Source organism: Ambystoma mexicanum, chromosome 4q, assembly GCF_040938575.1.
Source record: "Ambystoma mexicanum isolate Mex_15411 chromosome 4q, UKY_AmexF1_1, whole genome shotgun sequence".
Classification (NCBI taxonomy): domain Eukaryota; kingdom Metazoa; phylum Chordata; class Amphibia; order Caudata; family Ambystomatidae; genus Ambystoma; species Ambystoma mexicanum.
The window spans coordinates 498,551,272-498,569,606 of record NC_090928.1 but is presented as its reverse complement, the minus strand read 5'-3'; positions in this window follow the sequence as shown (position 1 = coordinate 498,569,606).

Genomic DNA, 18,335 nt, shown 5'->3' with positions numbered 1-18,335 from the left:
ACTGAATTTGCTGAAGCCTCGCGTTTCGGGACACCTTCTTATGATACCTTTGAACTCTATCCCATTGCCCATCCGACATGGGTTCTCCCACCTCCTCCTCCCAGTCTCGCCTCAGTTGGAGCAGCTCCTTACCCACCCTAGTTCCCAGTAACTCATATAGATGGGATATTTCGTGCCCACCCTCCGAAATATCATACATCATCTCGATGGCTGCATCAGGTTGTTCCGCGAGCACTGCCTCAGGCCACCTTTCTCGCACTTGTTTAATAATTCTGGTATAAGTAATGTGTTGGACTTTGTGCACCCCGGTGTCCTCCATCAATCTCTGAAAATCTAGTGCGACCCCCTCCTGCCATATATCTCCCTGGGCCGCCAGGCCCATCGGTTCCCAGTATCTGCAGATCGCTTTTATCATTTGGGGGTCCTAACCACAAAGTGCCACTAACGGCACCAGCAGGGAGAATGGGGTTGGGTTTCCCACTATTTGCCATGCCTTGCGCCATATTTCCCAGCCTAGCACCAACAGTCTCGCCATTCCTAGCACCTTTGGTTTAGGCAACCACACTGTGTCTCTAAGAAAGAAAGGGGCGGGGTCCTTTTACAATAGCCTGGCTTCGGCCATTTCTTCTTCAGATAACCACCTGGCCACACACTTCAGCTGTCCCGCCAAATAGTATAACTCAAAGTTCGGTAGGTTTATACCCCCCTTCTCACACGAGTTCTGTAGTTTCCAGAGGGCCACCCTTTTCCTGGAGTTGTGCCATATGAAACCCCTGCACAGGCTGTGGAGTTTGACGAACAAACGTTTGGGGATCACATACGGGATGTTTACAAAAAAATGTAACACTCTGGGCAGGACTACCATCTTAATCAAAGCCGCTCTACCCATCATGGCCAGGGGTAGACTGGACCAGAACCACATGCTATTCTTGATATCTTCACCTGCCTTTTCCATATTGTGTTTGTGTTCCTCTTCCGTCGTGTGGTATATATCGATTCCTAAGTATCGGAACGTCTCGGTCTGCCAGGGCATCGGCAAGACCGGTAGACTCCTCAGCAGGGTACTTCTATATCTCTCCAGAGGGAACATGCTTGACTCCTTGGGGTTTACTGCTATGCCCGAGAGGGTGGCGTAACGTTCCATCACCTCCAGGACATATTGTACATTTTAATCTGGGAAGCGCAAATATAAGAGTATATCATTGACGTACAAGGTTATGAGATGTGAACCCCCCGCAGTATGGATCCCTATCTCCCCGTACTGTTGCCTGAGGCAGACTGCCAGTGGCTCCAGCGCAAGGATATACAGCATGGGCGACCAGGGGCAGCCCTGTCTAGTGCCCCTGCTGAGTTTCTATTTGTCTGAGATTGTTGCGCCCGTTTTGACCCAAGCAATTGGGGAACTATATAACATTTTGACACACCTCAGATACCCCGGCCCATCCCGTATTCTCTCAGAGCCGCTAGCAACCAAGGCCATCTCACCGAGTCGAAGGCCTTAATAGCATTCAGCAAGATTATTGCCAGTTCGCCGGGGTCCTTCTATGTTTGATCAATAAATTGGTGGAGTCTCCTATGATTGCCTACCATGCTCAAACGCCTCATTAAGCGTGGCCAGCAGAGGGGGGAGCACCTCTTGTTTGTATGTTTTATATCTTCTAGTGTTTCCTGTATCTCTTGATCCATTTCTTCCCCTGCGTCCCCATAAAGACGTCTGTAGTATCTAAGGAACCCTTCATCTACTCCCTCTTGGGTATCCCTGATCTGGCCTTCATCCCCTCTGATTTCCCTGATCACTGGTCGTGGTGTTTCATTTTTGTATAACCAGGCCAGCAGCTTGCCCGGCTTATCTCCTCCCGCATGTTGTCTTTCCACGTATTTCTTATAACTCAGCTTGCATAATCTGTCCCAGTGCTCACTGCTGGCTTGTTGAAGCAGCTTCATCCTTTCCCCATCCTCCCGTGAGGTGCCCGCCTTACGCATTAAGCCTTCTAGCTCCTTCTCTGTTTCCTGTAACTCCTGTTCTATGCCCCCTTGGAGCCCTCTGGATTTAGATATGGCCGCGCCCCGTACTACTACTTTCATTGCCTCCCATAAGGTTCCTACTGATTGTACACTTCCCGTGTTAGTGTCGAAATACTTGATGATCGCCTCCCTCAAGTCCTCATCGAATCCCAAGTCCTGCAAGGCCTCAGCTCTGAGCTTCCACGTCGGGATTCTCGCTCGAGGGGGCTGGTGTCACCACTCCAGGACCAAGGGGGAGTGGTCTGAGAGCACGCTGGCCTTGTATTCGGCACCTATCATTTCTCCTATTAGCTCCGAAGCAGCAAACATGTAGTCCAGCCTCGTGTGCAGATTATGTGGGGCCGTGTAGTGTGAGTACTGCCTTTCTGCTGGGTGTAGCTGTCTCCAGATATCTTCGAGTCCAAAGTATCTCAGCAGGGCCTGTGATGCCTTTGCGGCCAGAGTGGGTCTATCTGGTTTGCCATCTGATCTGTCCATTTTGGGATTTAATGTACAGTTAAAGTCCCCTCCCCATAGGATCGCGCCGCCCAATAGGGGGCTGATTTTGCCATGTAGGGTCCTAAAGTAGGCCGCTGTATCTTGGTTAGGGGCGTACAAGTTTATGATGCTCACTTCCCTGTTTTCCAGCATCCCCCGCACCACAGTCATCCTGCCTTCTGGGTCTGTTGTGGACTGAAGCAGCTGAAATGGGTGCCACCCACGTGATGACCCCCCTCACGTAAACTGAGTATGTGGCTCCCGTGGAAATCCCTCTCCACTTTCTCTTGACCACCTCCAGCTTCTCCATAGTAAGGTGGGTTTCCTGTAATAATGCTATCTCAATCTTCAGCCTTCTCAGATACATCATTACTTTATTTCTCTTCAAATAGCTGTTGAGGCCCCTCAAGTTCCAGGTCACCACTCTGACGCTACCCGACGCCATCTGTGAGTTGTCCCGCCTCCCCACCCAGTTTCCCCCTCCCGCCTGGTTTGACACAAGATTGGGCTTATTCCCCTCCCACTTCCAACAAGAACTCCACAACTAACCCTCCCTGCACAACTATAAACCATTGCACACAACCCCTTTCCTCTCCCCACCCTACCCAACCCCAACAAGTGGCCAGCTCCATCCCTGGATCTCAGGCTCCCCCGCGTTTGGTCCTGCCTCAGGATGCCGAGGTCAGGAACCCGGAAGGGTGTCACCGGACTACCGGTGACCTAACTAATCTACACGTTATGGGGGTATGAGGGCTCGTTCCGTAAGGCTCCTAAGCCATTAGCTGAGTTTCTCGTGCTCAAGGATTATGCATATATGTATAGCCCTAGTCACACTCCTCCAGCAGGCTATGTCCCGTACTATATTCAAGTCCCAATGTCTTGGACTGCGACACCGTGGGTGCCACAGTCACACGTTACTTATCTGCGCCGTCTTCTTTCTGGATACCCGATTCTTGGGGGCAGCTCTGCATGTCTAGCCATTCCATAGCATCCTCCAGGGTTTCAAAAAACAATGTTCTGCTCTTGTGGAACACTTTCAGTTTTGCCGGGTAGATCAGCATATACTTGTGGCCTGCTTCACGCTGCTTTCTTTTCACAGCCCCAAAGTTCATGCGTCGGTGTTGCACCTGCAAGGTGTATGCAGTTATGTTTGCCAACGCCCTTTGTATCGTTCCCGCCCTTCCAAAAGTGCTCAAGGATTTTTTCCCGGTCACGATAGTTCAGGATCTTCGCTATCACTGGCCTGGGGTGGGGGGGGTTCCGGGTGGATTCCTCATCAGGGCCCTGTGCGCCCTTTCCACAGCAAACCCCTGGGTCAGCACTCCCCCGGTTATCTCCTGCAGCAGCATTGATTCAATGTACTCTGTATGGTTGGATCCCTCGGCTCATTCAGGCAATCCAACGATATGTATATTATTCCTTCGGGCGCGTCCTTCCGCCTCCTCCACCCTACTTTCCAGGTTGCCCACGTGTTGTACTAGGGCGTGAAGTTCAGATTTGTGGGCTGCACACGCTGCTGTGTTCAGGGCCACCTCTTTTTCTAGGTCACCTGTGCGTTCTGACAGTGACCTGACGTCTTGCCGGAGAAGATTCACCTCCTCTTGTACTGCCCCGACTTTGAGCTCTAGTGCTGCCTTCAGCTTGTTCAAGGCCAGTCCTAGTTTGGTTTCCCAAGCCACTTTCAGTTCAGCAATTGCAGCGAGGATCTCCTGGTCTTGCCCATAGTATCCGTGCCCTCAGTGAGGGTTTTGTCTTTGCTCCTGGCCCCTTCTGCCCCCGGCGATGTCCTGGCATATTCATTCGGCGTGGGTTGCTTGCCCTTCGCTCTAGGGAGTTAGTTAGCCATCGTGGTGTGTCAGAGCTGTGTGTGCAAGCCCTACAACGTGTGGCCTCTGGTCTTCGTTAGGTTAGACTGCTGTTAGTGTCAGGGCCCGGGCAGGTTGTGTTAAGAGTTCCCTTGAACTGCTGGTTCTGCTCCTAGAGTAGGCTGGGTCCTCCCACATAATTGTGCTTGGGCGAATCAATCCGCTCAAACCGTGAGCCCTAGCTCCTGTTGGTCTAGGTCCATGGGCACACACCCCAGTGCTTATGGGTCTCCCCGAGTGCATGTGCCGGCCCCACGTGTGTCAACCGTGTGCCCCGCCGAGTTACCGTTACTTCCTAAACGTAGGTGGTGTTTGTGGAGCTTTCCGGCAGGCACGCTTCACTGTGCCCTCATGTTCGTCTCCTGCGTAGGCTTGGGGGTGTCTCCTTCCCCTTGCCTTTGTAACTGCTGTTCGTAGCCCTTAATCATGGGGGGCACATTGGCAATTTCTTAATGCCGTCTATGTCCTTCTGCTTTATATGGGCGCATTACTTGTGTCTATATATTCCAGCGCAGCTCAAGGCATGGTTGCAGGGCTGGTCTCTTTACCTTGCATGGGCCGCAGTACGTGCCTTCTGATGTGGTCTGTGGATGTATACACTCACCGATGCTTCCTGGCGAGCGACCGTCCTGTGGTTCCGCTTGTGTGGACGTCTGTGTGCCGAACTGCAGTGATCTTCTTCCACGCACCTCTCTGAAGCGACCTGGATACAAATGTAGCAGATGCCACCTGTTTCTCCAAGCGGTTACGCATCCAGACATGTGTTTCTTGCAGTACACTCGTGCCGGGGCCTGTGATGTCAGAGAAAATGTAGCACTCTGAACAGGCCTGGCGTATTTCTCACTAGCACGGAGCGCTCCTTGCAGCGGGCGGTCTTCGTGCTTAGCTGTCACCGGCTCCCGCTGGCTTTGTGGTTCACGGAATTACAGCAAGGCACAGCTGTGTCTGCGACGGGCCCCCGGTCAGGGTGCCAAGCTCTCCCCACGTTCCGCTCACTCAGCATGTACTCAAACCGCCCCAGGTCCCATCGCCTGTGGGCTCCAGGGAGTGCAATGGTCCGCGCTCAGGCCAGTCTCGCCTTTGTTCCCCAACTCGTCAGGCGGCGGTCATTTTCCTTTTGTGTGCCGTGGGCTCCTTCAATCCTAATCAGGCTCCAGTTGCCTCGTCAATACCGGAGGTCCGTGTCTCATTCCTGCAATGTGTGCTCCACTGCTTTCCTTGCACGGGCATCTACGTTATGGGCTGAATGGTTCAGTAATAGCACGATTTTCCTCAGGATTCTGATCGGATCAGCAGGAGCTCTTGCCGGACGCGTCCTCCTACATGGCTTCTTAGCCACGCCCCCACTCCACAAGAATGATCGATCAATTATTGCAGGAAAAGTCAATATTAAGCCCAGATGCTATAACAGATGCTGTGGCCTCCCTGCAACTTAAATTGAAGAAATAACTGCAACTTATCCGTGTTAATTATGTGGCCCTAGACCTACAAAAGAAATGTCATTGTATCAGTATCTTTTGAACCATGACGCTTACAGGGTCCAGATCAATGTTATGGTAAAGCTGATTGCAAGGCAATGGTGTTGATATAACTTTTATTCAAATGCGATTTGGAGAATCGTAATTACAACATAAAATGTGTTTGTAGCGTCTGCGAAAATGTCCTGAATCTGAAAGTTGGGGAGCTGGTGGCTTAGACATCTCGGTCAAAAATATCACATTCACAAACTGTTAATTTTTGCATAGAGGGGAACACCCATAGCTTGCATGTGCAGTAATCTGTAGAAATGAAAATAAGTTCTACATATCCGTCATGATTAGGGGAGCATTCATATCTATGTATTGTGGCATTTATTGGTCAATTACTAATTGTTGCCATGTAGGGACTTTTTTGAGTGAAAAAACGGAAATGTAAAAATTGTAATTGACAGAAGGTGTGTACCAATTCAGATCACGTCAATCAAAGAACTCCAATGGCCTATCGATAGAGAGGGGTTGGATTTTAGGAGACGGAAGACAGGATAATCCTCCAATAGAAAGTTAGAACCAATAAACTGACACCTTCTAATTTTAATAATTGGAACTGTGGCTTACAGAGTAACAAGCCCTTGCTCTAGGGGGAGGCAGACAGAGCCAAAACCTGACTAAAAGCCATCTAGGAGAGAACTTACCTAAAAAACCATCTTGGAGGGAGAGCTGCCTAACATCTTGAAGGAGATTTGCCTAAAACCCATCTGAGTGAATCCCGAGAGAGCTGCCCGATCTTACCTGGGTGGAGAGGCCTTAAAATTGATGGAGTATTAACCCTGCTTGGGAGGCAGAATTTGGGAAAGCCTAAAAGCTGATGGGCCCCATGATTAAGGAGAGCCAAATTATGGATGGATGCTGGTCACTATCTCTGACTGAAGTTTTTGACCAGACCATGTGCTGTACCAAAAAAGAGACCTGCCGTCTTTCTGGAGTGCCCAAAACAGAATTTTCCAAAGTAGTGAATCATTTTGGCACAGGGGAGGAATATACGTGGTGCTATATGAGTAATAAATATGGCTAGCTGAACCAAAAGAATCTGTGTATTGTGGGCCATCTTAATTGGGGGAGATGAAACTCCCTATGTTGGCGTGGTCTCCCAATATATTGTTACAAAGTGGGGGCTTGTCGTGATTTAGTTCACTGTCTTTGGCCTTGACAAGTGCATTTTGACAGACTATTCATTCTGCGGTAACCCCATTGAGGTGGATAGAAGGTTGTTTATGCTTTGTTAAAGTTCCACTGTGACTTGACCCCTGAATTCCAGGGAGGTGTAAAGGTGTGAAAAAAGATTGTGCAGAGTACCAATCCAAATGTAATTTAAGTAGAATAGATTTTGATTTGCCATTCAGTGTAGAAATCCAACAGGAATAGGTTTATTTTTGTCCCTTTGAAAAGAAAGTTTTACAAAGTTGTGAAAAGCAATTTTTAAAATGAGAAATATAGACGTTATTGATGCCAGGAAGCATATCCTAGCTAAGCTGTTTATTCGGGGAGAATCGAATGAGTTCGAGGCCGGGAGCTGGCAAACTAGAATGTGCAGGAAGTTACCGCAGTAAACATTGACACTTGGCTTGAAGGTGGGATATTACACAAGGTTTTAGAGGTATTTTACATGACCCCAAACTACTTGCGAAGAGTTGTTTCAAATGGCTCAGCTCAAAGCTTATTTATATTTCCACCTGCAGTTAGTGGAAGAGCGAGTGAAAAATAGTGAGACCTGTGTGCTGAACTGAGGTCTTGAAAGAGGCCCAGAAGCACTCAAACAGTTAAAAGATAAAGCACAGCAGAGTCATATATTTGAATAAAACAACAATTCCTCATTGAACAACTACAAAATGAGGAAAAACCCCCAATACAGGCTAGTTCAGAGCGAGAAATAGAGATTGCTACACTGCAAGACAAGTACACAGAGAGTGCAGAAACTTTGAGCCACCTCCAATGCCAATTAATGACCAGACTGGTCACAATAGAGGGCTGTTAGATGACATTGTAGTCCTTAAACAACAAATCAGGGAATTGGAAAGCAGAAACAGTAATTTCATCATCAAAGAGATGGACTCACAACAGGAGTTTGATAAAAATGCATCAGGATATAAATATTCTTAATCAACAGAAATTGCAGCAGATTAAAGACGAAGATGCATTAAAGTAAAAAATGGATGCAGAAAAGGGTTAGTCACATTCTCAGGAACAGACAAGAATTAGGGAAGAGAACAGGAAGCTTGTGGAACATGTGAAGCAAGCAGAAGTTGACCTGTCACAGGCAGCGCATTGTGGCTATGCACTAGAGAAAGAGATTGATCTCTTGAAAGACAAGCGCCTTTAACATGCACGCATAATACAGGACTCCTAGAGACAAAATGAAACAGTTCAGGATGAAGTAAGGGAAATGCAGGGTCGATTAGTGGCTCAGGGCAGGGTGCTCTATACCAGTCAAGACTTGGTGTCAGAGTTTTAAAATATCCAGCTCTCTGATTCCCACCAGGAAATAAGGACAGAGAGAAGCAGGTGTAAGAGTTTCATAAATTAAATTTAGAAATATAGACAGGCCTTGAGGCACCCTGACCAATCAGGGTATGTGATAGGGCCCTTTGATCAAGGAGAAGTGCCCCTCCCATCGGAGACCTTAGGCCAGTTATCCACAATCTGTCATGTACAAATGAGAACTTACCTCATACATACCACCTAAAAAGAACAAGGAGATATGGGGCAGTTGGACTTACCCAGGACTACTATCCAATCTGATCCAGAAAGCCGGTCCTGGTCTGACATTGATGAGTATTCATCTTTACCCCACAGAAGGGCAGGGGGCTGGACTGGTGTGTCCTGGGAGACTAAAATGAATCTTGTGAGTACTTCACACCCTAAAAACTCCTTTGATGAGAAAATCAGGGAGTTAGATTGCCTGAAAATGAGATTACAAAGAGACCACCTAGCCAGCATCGCTGGAGGAGAAAAGCCAGAGCTTCAGCATAGAAAGGACAGACTAAAAACCTTCATACATTCACGGAAAGGGGGAGATTTCCCCCAGACTACCTGTAAGGAGGTATAAAGAAACTGGGTCACATTATGACCCAGGCGCTAAGCGTTTAACGGTGCTGTAAAAGGCTGCGGCGCCGTTAAACACCTAGCGCCTAATTACGAGGTCCCTTTGTGGGACCCGACTTTAACGGCTGGTTTTACCAGCCGTTAAAGTAGGGACCCGCAAAGGGACCTTGGTGCTAATTACGGTACCGCAATTTGCGGTACCGTAATTAGCGCCTTCCCCATTCCCATTGAGCCCTATGGGGCAAAAATGGGAATGGGGAAGGGCTATGGCGGCATGGGGAATTACCGCCCCACCAACCTCGGAATGGGGTGGTAATTCCCCATTCCACCATGGCGGACTCCGGCATTGACCATGGTGCTAATAGCACCATGGTTTAGCGCCGGAGTCCTAATGAGGCCCAGTGTGTCTTATCCTGGCAAGAGGAGTCCACATCATATGAGTCTGGGAGGTATTTCCATTCTTAAGGAGTTAGGGATCGCCTAGAGGACAAATAGCAGCTCTGAGTCAGAAAGTGAATGGACTCAGGTGCAGATAAAAAGAAAGGCAGCAAAACAGAGAAAGGGTTTTGTTAAAGACCCAATAAGACAAATTAAGGCCATAGAGAGCTTTCTGACCACATACCATAAGGATGCCAAGTATTCAGTGTGTGAGCTCTTGGAGCTTTATGAGCAAATGATGCCATCATTGCAGATCAGAAAGCATGTGAATTGCATAGCATTTGCCAAATGGACTTCTCACCTGAGTACTCTAGTTTTCTTGCAGGACTGGAGCACCCAGATCATTATAAATGGTCCACCAATAAGGCAGCCATTTTGAAAAATGTCTCCACACATCGGCACCCACAGGAGGCCCATGAGGCTGCATATAATTTGCAATGTGGGAGGATCAGGCACGTAGAGAGTTTGTGCAGGATTTTAAACGTTCCTTTGCACAAACTTCCTGGTGGGTGAGCGCAAATAGTAGGGAGTTTGTGACCACCTATTTCCATGCATTCCCCAAATACGTCATTACTCAATTGGTGCATGATTGTCACAAGCGCAGGACTTTGGATCGGGTAATTGAGCAAGCCACCAGGCTCTATAAGGTCCAGAAGTCCACTGAAAATAAGAACTCCCTCTAAACCATCTACCACACCTGCCATTGCGAATGTGGCGGAGGTGAGAACTACCCCTCCATTGGGCCAGGAGATGGGGGGAGCTAAAAATACCATTCCTGCCAACAAGCAGAATGGAAGGCAGAAGGGACCCCCAAGCTGGGCCAATCGAACTGTAGTCGGGCAGGGGTACAGAATGCTGACATCTCTGACCCGGCCAGATATATAAACCCTAGGTATAAGGGTACCAAACTAATCCTGGGGTATGTGTAGACTATCCCGAGTACTAAGGGGGCCCAACTAGGTCAGTATTTCCCTGGGAACTTCCCTCCAAACTTCACTCTTGAGGGAAGTATCACTCGGCACCCAACCTGACATTTTTCCCCAGATACCCCCTGAATCAGAACTTCCAGAGTAATCATCCTCTTTCTCCCCGGTTCCAGGACAATCGACCCCTGAACCAAGGAGAATCAGGATGGAAAATGATGGGGGAAATGTCCATTAGCCGAGCTATTCCAGGAGAAGGGATGGATACCCTTTTGGGCAGAAGCAGAGGTATGAATCGAGACCTCCCTATAATCCAGAAAAAGTCTCACAACTGGAGCGACAGATCCAGCAACTGACCTGGGGCACATGCTGAGAGCTCAGTCGAACCCTCAACCTAACCTTGCATCCCAGAATTGCCTAACATCCCAATCTTTTGCCACAGGGGGAGGGGAAGAAGGGAGGAAACGTCTAACAAGGCACAGGTTCCTGATGAGGGGGTCCGGGTGGAGGGGAGATGCTAAACCCTAGATTAAGCTTCCATTCTCACTGAGACAGAACCCCTGGAAACCTCTCAGCCTGAAAGTGACCCTTCTACTCCTGGGAAGTTAGAACCCAAAGAGCAAAGGGAGCAAAGAAGAACCTGCTTTGTGGAGGAACTCAAGATCATGCCCTTTGAAAGAGAAGAGTCCCTGGAGGATTCAGGTAAGCAAATATTCTCATTAAGGAATGGGGGGATCCCTCCCAAAGAAAAACAGGTCCCAAAAGACCCTGAGCTGGACATGGTAAGTATCAAGACTGACCCAGTTCAAGAAATTCTTAGACCTCAACAATGTGAGTCAGATAATGCCATAAATGAGGAAATGTCCTTCCCCTAAACCGGTTCTGAGAACTGTCTCCAGGTAAAGGGGGAGAGCAAAGAATATGGGGAGAAAGAGAATACCCCAAATCCACCCATTGTTAGTTGTAACATTTTCCTTACAGATTCCCGATCTCTGACATGGAAAATCACCCTAGATCACACAATGTCAGAGTTCAATATCAAGAAAATGACCACCAAGCTGACAAATGACTCAAATTTTCTTTGCACCCTTGAGGGGAAAGAGGGCAGATTGTATGTACCGGTGAAGGTGCAGGGTCAGTATGAATTATCGTCTCTGGTGGGTAATGGATCCCAGTCTACTCTCCTGTCCAAAAAGACCTTTGACCAACCCAATTCGGGAATGGGCCTCATTACGAGGTAGGCGGTAGCCATGGTGCTATTAGCACCATGGCTACCCCCTTACCGCATTCCGGGTCCGGGTTGTCGAAATAGGGTTTTACCGGGTCATTCCAACCTTGGAGGACCCGGCAAATCCCCATTCCGAAAACCATTCTGAAAACCATTCCTCATTGGGCTCAATGGGAATGGGGATGGAGCTAATAACGGTACCACAATTTGCGGTACCGTTATTAGCTATGAAGTCCCTTAGTGGGTCCCGTCCATAACGCCTGGTAAAACCAGGCGTTGAAGGAGGGACCCGCTAAGGTAACTCGTAGTAGGGCGGTAAGGGATTACCGGCACCGGTCTCCTTAACGGTGCCCGGTATCCCTTACCGCCCTACTCGTAATGAGGCCCAATGTGTTCAGGCCCCTTCTGGTGTACTAGAGGTGTGTGGCTGATGGATGGTTTAGAAACTGATATTCATCGCTGGACCACTCGTGTTCTGGAAGTTGATTCGTCACAACTTCTTAGGGCACAAAATCACCCCTAAGGGTCTCAATCCCCAGGCGAAGAAGGTGGTTGCTTTAATGAAATTAAAAGACCCTACTGCAAGAATTAAGTAGCCTTCTTGGACTCAATAATTATAGTCGAAGGTTCATTGAAGACTATGCAGAGGTCACTCAACCTTTGGTCCATTTGTTAAAGGCCGGTGTCACGTGGGAGTGGGGTCCTGAACAATCTGAGGCAGTTAAACAACTGAAAAGAAGTCTTTTCCAAGCTCCTTGTTTGGCTTACTGCATCAGAAATAAAGAGTTTTTCTTGGAGACAGGGTTCTCAGATACCTGTTTGGCGGTGGGGTCGTACCAAAAGCAAAACAAGGTAAAAAAGACATCTCATATATGAGCAAATGTTTGCCCTCTGTGGAGGAAAAACATACTGACTGCGAAAAGGCACTCCAGGAAATGGTGTGGGCATTGAAAAACTACTGCCCATTTATCCAGAGGGAGCACATAATCATAGAGACTCCTCACAAACCTTTTCAATATTAATAAAGGGACAGAGTCACTTTCAGTGTCAAACGTGAGTAATCCCAGAATTACTTCCTGGATTCTGTGCATGCAAGGCTCTCATCTGGAGGTCAGATATGACCAAAACAAGAAGAGTCCTCTCGCGCAGTGATTGTCGAACTTGCATGATTGTGCTCAAGAAAACTGTCTCAAGGATGAAAGTCTAATGACCAAAAACAACATGCAGGCATATTTAACTTCCCCGCACATGGTCTACGAAGAAGACACGTGTTAGGGGATGCCCACAGTTTATGTGGGTGGATGGGTGTTCCTGCCATGTTGGCAATATCAGGGAGAAGGAATTAGTGGCTGGCATTTGGAATGCCTGGGCGACTGATACCCCAGAGCACTCCGCTGGTTATAAATTCGCACCCTGAAGCAGTCAGGTGGCAGAGTTGATGGCCGTTTACCAAGCCATCCTCACTGCAGTGCACCACCAACTCAATGAACTGGTCATAATAAACGACTTTATGTCAGGAATGGGTTCGTGGAACACCCAATTAACTGGAAGAATCGAGGCATGCTTTGTGCGAAAAACAAAAACCTAAAGCATGGCAAACTGATCCAGTCAATTTCTGGTGACCTCTAATCAGATTACCACAAATTGGAAGAAGATAAGAAATCATTCCAAAAGAGATAGGCCAGATGAGACGGGTAATGACCTGGCTGACCACTAGGCTAAAATCAGAGTTCTGAAGAAGGATTTCTTAGATACAGAATCCCTGCTAGGTGAAAACCAAGTCGCCGCCAGGTCACAAACGTATGCCATTGGTGAAATCCAGACTACCCAGGGGAGTAAAGATACTCCAGATTTCATCAATGCACAGAAAGAGGACCCAATTATTGGAAAATTCTATTGACACATTAAAGACCCTGTGAATTTTCCTCTAACAGAATCGTATTATGCCGGTAAGGAGGATCTCCAGGTGTTGATGAAGTTTTCCAAGATGTTCTGGATCCAAGACGGTTTGTTGGTATGGAGATCCCTATCTGGATGTGACCAGTGGGTGGTCCCTACCTTATTCCAAAGGCTGATGTTGAAACAAACCCATAGCACTGCCACTCCCAGTCTTGGGGGGTTTAATACAACATTGGAAATCGTGTGCAAGGTTGCATACTGGCCCCACTGTTAGGTTGGACCCCCAGGCAGGCCGAGCCTTGCTAGGAGTCCACGAATGACGAACTCATGGAAGGCCTAACTCCTTCCTCTGCTCAAAAGAAACGCGAGGTCCACACAGATAGCAACGTGTCCCACCGCTATCCAACCCTAGGGTCCTTGATTTTGGTTGGCTGAGCGGCGAGCCCCCAACCCTGAGACAAACCCTGTTCCCAGCCCGCAGGTCACCTGTGAATGGTGCATGTGCAATTATGTGTCTATCAACGTGCAACTATGTGCCAGCATCATAACCGTGTGTAACCCATAGCTATCATGAGAGTGCTCCGTTTCCCAAGGCAGAACTGTAACGTAAATGTAACAACTTTGTTGCGACCATCATCTGGTCAGTGAGATAGGTTGCTCTACTCAACCACCAAATCTTGGCAGCTCCTCAGCCCGGCCAGATCACTTGCTTGGAGGCCACGTTTGTGAGCTCAGGAGCTCTGAATTATTCTGCATTTTGCCGGAGAGCGCACCTCTCCTGCAGCCGGTGTTACTTTGGTTCAGAATGAGTAATGTCATTTGCAACATTGCAACCTTGGCAGAGGTTTCGCCTGCTGCAATGGTTCTGCTTGCACAGCATTCTGTGAGGCTTGGGATCTCTCTGAGTCGATCGTGGCTTACTAGACTTCCTAAGCCATGGTCTGGCTTCTACTATATGCATCTTCCATAATGTCCATAGGTTAGTGTGTCATGGCTGCCAGGTTCTTGAGTGCTCCTGCCATACCATGGGGTTATTTGCATGTAAGCATCTGCAAACATGTACACAAGCCCTTCATGCTTCTTGCGTTCCTGCACTGCTGTAGCAAGCCTAATGGCAAAAATAATAGATGTGCAGACAGCATGTATATGTCACTCTCCTCTAACTCATAGAGTGTCACACCCACACGTACATGCACACATGCTCACACCTTCCTGCAGCAAGTCCCTAGCCTCTGTTACAGAACCCACCCACGTAGATGCCTGGGATGTGGGGTTGCCACCTCTAAGTTCACCCTCCGTCCGCTTTAGGGGTTCGCTCCCTCAGTGGGCAGAAGAGTGCTGGGGCACTGGAGAGGATACCATGGGAGGAGCCATCGTGTGTATCCGGCATGGCGACTCCCGTGGCACCTGCACACGCAGAGAAGGAAAGGTGTCGCATGTGGAGCACCAGGGGCACACCATGTTTCCAGGCCCGTCATTGCCAATTGCAGTCAGACACTAGCCATGCCCCCTGTTGCTAAGGACCAGCATTCCCGTTGCGCTGCGTCAGTCACCGAATCATATGATGCATCCCGTGATCAACAGGCTCACGTGACAGAAGTTACGGGATAAAACAGACGCTACCTAGCAACACAACGCTTCTCAGCTGTTTTCTTACGGCGTGTGGCGTTACGATCTGGATTCCTGTTTACTTCGTCTTCTTTGTGCTTTTTACATCTGGACCTCACTCTATGGACTCCTGTTTGCCTTACCCATTTGTGCTACGCCTTGGGATTGTTACTCCTGGTTCTGACCTCGGATTGCTTACGGATTGCTCACGGATTGTTCTTGGTTCCATACGCCAGCAGATCGACATTCTGGTTCTGACTTCGGATTGTTTACAGACTTTTTACGGTTTTCCCCTTTGAATCAGCTGACCTGGATTTGCCTTCCTGTGACACTCCATCAGTCACAGGCCTCAAGCTACAGGTGGTGCCAGTGTGGTGTAAGGGTGCTTTCTTCTACCTTCCAGTGCCCCTGTGTGTTGTATCCGCCATCTGAGGGACCAGGTATTACCCCACCATTTAGGATACTCTATCTCCTGACTTCTGGTAGGTGTGCCTACTGTTTCCTACACATAACACATTGCTTATCTTGTTGCCATCACCTAACTTGCCCCTTTCCTTTGCAGCAGCCATCCGGAAGCCCTGGGTATCCTGTTTCTTCCACCTGTGGCCCTAATCTTCGAACAGCGAGTATCTTTTGGTCTTGCTGTTGGCTGCTTAGGGACGGAGGTATCTTTGTTCCTCGCAACTCCCAAGTCTTGACAGACTGAGAAGCGTTGTGTTGCTGGGTAGCGTCTGTTTTATCCCGTAACTTCTGTCATGTGAGCCTGTTGATCACGTGATGCATCACATGATTCGGTGACTGACGCGGCGCAATGGAAACGCTGTTCCTTAGCAACAGGAGGCGTGGCTAGTGTCTGACTACAATTGGCAATGATGCGCCTGGAAACATGGCGTGCCCGTGGTGCTCCACATGAGACACCTTTCCTTCTCTGCATGTGCAGGTGCCACGGGAGTCGCCATGCCGGATACACACGATGGCTCCTCCCGTGGTATCCTCTCCAGTGCCCCAGCACTCTTCTACCCACCAAGGGAGCGAACCCTTGAAGTGGATGGAGGGGCGACTTAGAGGTGGCAACCCCAGATCCCGGGCATCTACATGGGTGAGTTCTGTAACAGAGGCTAGGGACTTGCTGCAAGGAGGTGTGAGCACGTGTGCATGGACGTGTGGATGTGACATACAGCTGTATTCCTGTGTTCTTTGTGTAGTTGGGTGTGTGAATGTCTGAGTGTGTGGATAGCACGTGTGCTTCATGTCTAACGTCTCTGATCCAACCCACTCAGGTGGTATCCAGCCAGGGTATGCGACTAATGCCCCATCTGACTCTGCCATCTATATCATCCCTAGATAAAAGAGTTACAGAACCATCTTGGGGTATGTATGGACTCCCCCGGCAAAAGCGCAGGTCCCAATCAGGTAAGTACTGCCCCAGGAATCTTCCCTCCAAACTTCCCTCAGAACTTCCCTTAAGAGGGAAGGAATACTCCACCCCCAACCTAAGTTCCTTTCCCAGATACCCTTCAACCCCCAATTTCAGGAACAATCCTCCTCTCTCTCCCTGCTTTCAGGACAAAAGATTCCCAAATCAGGGAGAAGGGAGACCTAGGATGGAGGGTTATCAGGGAAACTCCCATACCCGAGCTACTCTGGGAGAAGGGACAGTTACCCTTTCCGGGAGCAGCAAAGGTATGAATTCAGACACCCCTACTAACCAGAAAGGATGTCTCAACTGGACTGAAATGCCTGGGCCGCATGTTGGGGGCTTGTTGAGATTAAAACTCCCAGGTAGGTTCGGGGCTGCTAGGAGTTCGCAGACCCAGAACTCGTGGAAGGCTCAACTCCTTCCCATCCCAAACAGAATGCAGGCCCAGGCAGACAGCAAGTTCAAACTGTGGTTTATTACAGCCTACTACTGAGTGGTAGTCCACCTATGGGGAACCCTATATGTGTTAGTTTAGTGGCTCTCCCATGTCAGGTGTCTGGCCTGCCCATCCCCAATTATCTAATACTCTACAATGTTGCAGTGTGATGGTCTTACCATTGGTTCTCGCCTGTTGCTAGCCACCCATAGGGTTTTATACTGTGACTGGCTAGAGCTGATGTTCCCCAGGCCTGGAATTCGAAAAGTTCTCAGCTTGTGGTGTACCTTCTCAAGGTAATAAAAAACTATGTGTCTGCGTTATAACGTGTGTGAACCACCAATGACTATGAGAGTGCTTGTTTTCATCATGCAACACTCGTCTCTCAATGTAACTTCTTTGTGGCAAGCCTTTGTCTGGTTGTGTGAGACTGATCCTCGTTCCCAGCTGCTAGTTTTGCTTCATCATCGTGTCGGCCAGGTCACATGTCAACATACTGTGTTTTTGAGCTCTGCAGCTCAGAATTAGTCTGAATTAAAGGAGAATTAGTCCCATTAACTGTGGCTGCAGTTACTGTAGTTGAGGGAATGGAAGGTTACTTGTATCTTGGTGGCCTTGGAAACCGGCCCTGTCCCACACGGCTGCTCTTCTGTGCAGCCTGGATTTTCTCAGCGCAGCTCCTGCTGAGGGTCTGCGATCTGTTTGTAATTTTGCTGACCCATAATATGGCTTCTACACACTTGTGATATTATATAGTTCTCCATATGGTAGTACCATATTGGTTCTGCCAGGTCCCTATAGTTGCTCCTGCAGTTCCATCAGAGTTAATGGCATATAAGCATCTGCAAGCATTCATTCAGAATTACTTGCTTCTTGTGGTTTCTGCATTGCTGTCATCTCTGCAGTCCTTAGTGTTAGTGTCTTGGTTTCCTTCTGGGCTTCCTTTAGTGCAGTTGATAGTGGCATTGTGTATGTGCTGTAATCGAAAGCCCATGCTCTGCAGTAATTGCACAACCCCAAGAATTGTTGCATTTCCTTCACTGTTTTGCTCTCTTTGGGACAATGTGCCTACTCTCCTTAGATATCATCTGTACAATGTACAATACTTCTTTCTGACAGTACTGGAGCTTGGCCTTGTCCACCTTATCCCTTGTCTTCTAACACTGTCAGCATGTGCACTGAGTCCTGCCTGAACTGACCTTCTGTCTCACTGCACATCAGAATGTCATCCACGTACTGTAGAATGGTGCTTTGTGTCTGTATGTTGCTGAGATCCATTCGGATCACTGTGCTGAAGATAGAGGATGACTTGCAGTACCCTTGTGGGAAAGGAGTATGTTTCCACTTCTGATTGCGGTACATAAAGCTGGTCAAGTCCTGTGACTCTGGGTGCAGTGGTACTGAGAAGAATGCATTCTTTAGATCAATGATGTGAAGCA